The sequence below is a fragment of the Monopterus albus genome, unplaced genomic scaffold (genome assembly GCF_001952655.1).
Source record: "Monopterus albus unplaced genomic scaffold, M_albus_1.0 scaffold62.1, whole genome shotgun sequence".
Lineage (NCBI taxonomy): Eukaryota > Metazoa > Chordata > Actinopteri > Synbranchiformes > Synbranchidae > Monopterus > Monopterus albus.
The window spans coordinates 1492647-1495458 of NW_018127942.1; the positions used below are offsets into that span (position 1 = coordinate 1492647).

The 2812-nt window shown below is 42.1% G+C and overlaps 1 protein-coding gene across 4 annotated transcripts in view; it reads right to left on the reverse strand.

Annotated features, from left to right (window-relative positions):
• The window catches only part of evlb (Enah/Vasp-like b), a 43487-nt gene that overhangs the window by 32944 nt on the left and 7731 nt on the right, over window positions 1-2812 (reverse strand). The window lies entirely within an intron of this gene.

A 2812-nucleotide genomic window follows, 5' to 3' on the forward strand; every position in this document is an offset into this window, starting at 1 on the left:
AAAAGTGTGGTGGGGGGTGTCTTATTTGTTGTGTCCGTTTCTTTTTCCTTTGTCTGTCTTCAATTTTGTCACTGACGCTTTTGCTAATGGTTGGAGTTCAGCAGAAACATTCCCAGTCACCTTCTCCCCAAATGGTCGCAGGGCTACAGAGCACTACCGACAGGAAGGCATCGCCCTCCTCTTCGTCTCCTCTTTGCACTGAACATTCGGTCACCTCTGCTGGCTGGGATCAAACAGGCACACTAACCTATATCCCCACTAGCAGCCACCGTACTCTCAGCAGCTGTGAGCAGAAGAACAAAGATGAGTCCAGTGAATGATGTTGGCTCCTGAAGACACAGGAGAAACAAAAATAACCCTGGTTTTGTTCACCAATTCATCCTTTAGCTAGCAGAGAAGCAAAATTAGTTAAAAATGAAAATGAATTGAATTGTGGATAAAAAAAGCGGGTTAAAAACAGGAAAGCAGCCCTCATTCACACACAGTGGAGACAGAATGATAGATTAGAGTTCTTTGGTAAGGAGATGGAGATAGAGAGAGATTCCCGGTGCGGTGAGGCGTTGCCCTTGCACTGCCTCTCCTCTCTGTGTCTCATTGGATTACGTCCTCCCTCTCCATCCCCCCACCCGCTTCTCTTCTCCTCCCTCCATCCCTCCCTTCCTCCCCTCATTTCTTGCCTCTTTAATTCCTTCCATACACCCTGACTCCTTCCTCCCCTCTCCTTTCTTCTTTCACTAACAGCTTCCTCTTTCTTCCTCCTCTCATCCCCCCTTTCTGTTCTCCCCTCTGCTGCCGGATTGGCTGAGGCAAGAATGCATAAACCCACGTGAAGGGAGGGGAGAGAGGTGAGGAGGAGGAGCAACAGATTTTAATTAATCTGATGGCCCCCCATCTTTTCTCACATATGATTTGAGTTGGTACGCCAGGTTTGGGTGGAGCTCGGGTTGCAACAAAATCATACACATTCGCATACAAGCACGTAGACACACTGATCTGACAGTTTATGGTGGATGCTCATTTGTGGCAAGGGACCAGGATAGAGAAAGAAAAGCAATATATCCTTTTGTTGAAACTTGGTAATGTGGTTCAATCGGCTGAGAACACAATGAAGGCAAACCACACACAACTGGAAGGATGTTCTACATTTATCTGAAAATGCATAACCCATCAAATTAATTTAAAATAGTGCATCAGTGGAATGTGGGTTAAATAAACAAAAAGCAACCAAAACTGAACATTTGCAGCTTTAATATTCCCCTACCCCATCTATCCAGATGCATGTAGATCATAAGTACAGACAGGTGACAGACTAAAGGAAAAAGCCTGAATAAATGCCCTTAAAGAAGGGTCACTGCAAACAATACAAAGTTGTTCTGAGTGGTCAGCTTTCTCTTATGATGGAGGATTTCTATCCTGATGGGAGTGGTCTCTTCTAGGATGACAGTATCCCCATCCACAGGGAATGAGGGGTCACCAGATCTCAACCCATTTCAACACCGACCAACGTGTTTGACAGTGTCTCCACCACCATCATCAAAATACCAAGTGAGGGAATATCTTTTGGAAGAATGGTGTTCATCCCTCCAGAGGAGTTGAGAGACTTGGAGAATCTCTATGCCAAGGTGCATTGGCGCTGTTCAGGTGGCACATAGTGGCCTAAGACACAGTTTTTCCTTTTATTTGTCACCTGTGTGTGACCATATATCCCACCCCTGGCCACAGATGGGTTTCAGGACAGAGTGTTTGGAGTCAGGGCCCTGAAGCTCCAGAATGCCCTGCCAGAGGAAACCCCTTTAACTCACTTCTTAAAACATACTTTTTACTTTTTTTTTTAATTTTATTTAAGTTTTCATGTAAAGCACTTTGTAATGTAGTTCTGTGGTTCTTTGCAGTCCATTTCCGTCTCTTTATGGTAATTTTATGTCTCTGTAGGTGTTTTGGGTCTCTTTGAGATAGTTTTGCATTTGTTTGTAGTCAGTTTGAATGTGTTTTTGGTTTTTTTGCCTTTTAATTGTGCTCTGTTACTTTGAATCAGGAAATATTAACAATTGTAATTATCAATTTTGGCCCAGACTTCCCAACCTCTCAGGCCCCTAGACCTGTGCCCGATGGGCCTGTTTGGTAATCCATCTATGTCTCTTCCTAGTACAGTTCACCCTACTCAGATCACCCACATCTGTCCTGCTGTGTTTTGCCAGCAAACAATTTAATTGACTGGACTGGCTATAGAACTGTTGGATGATATGGTTTGCTCTGAAATCAGTGTGGACAGCAGTGGACTGCATTTTGAAGGAAATTTAGTGCAGATTACTTGCCTCAATGGTGTTTGGCCACAAATCATCCTGCAAATTTGTCTTTATATTCATGTGATATTAGTTCACATATTTGCCAGACCCTGGAAAAAATATTTTCTTTGTGCTCAGAAGTGTCATGATTCGGTTCAATTTGCTTCCTGTTATGCTTTTATTTTGACATTACTTCCTGTTTTTGTTTCACCACAGTTTTGGACTTTTTACTTTAATCTTCACTCACATTAGTTTCACCTGCTCCTCATTGATCACACCTGTTTTTCACCTCATTATAAGCAGCCTTCTCCCACCAGTAACCTGCCAGATTGTTCTACAGGTATGTGCCAAAAAATTAGAATATCGAGGGAAAGTCCATTTATTTCAATAATTTGTTTCAAAAAGTGAAACTTATATGTTATATTAGTTCACTACACACAAAGTGAAATATTTCAAGCCTTTATTTGTTTCAATTTTGATGATTATGGATTAAAGACAAAAAAAAACCCAAATCCAGTATTTCACAA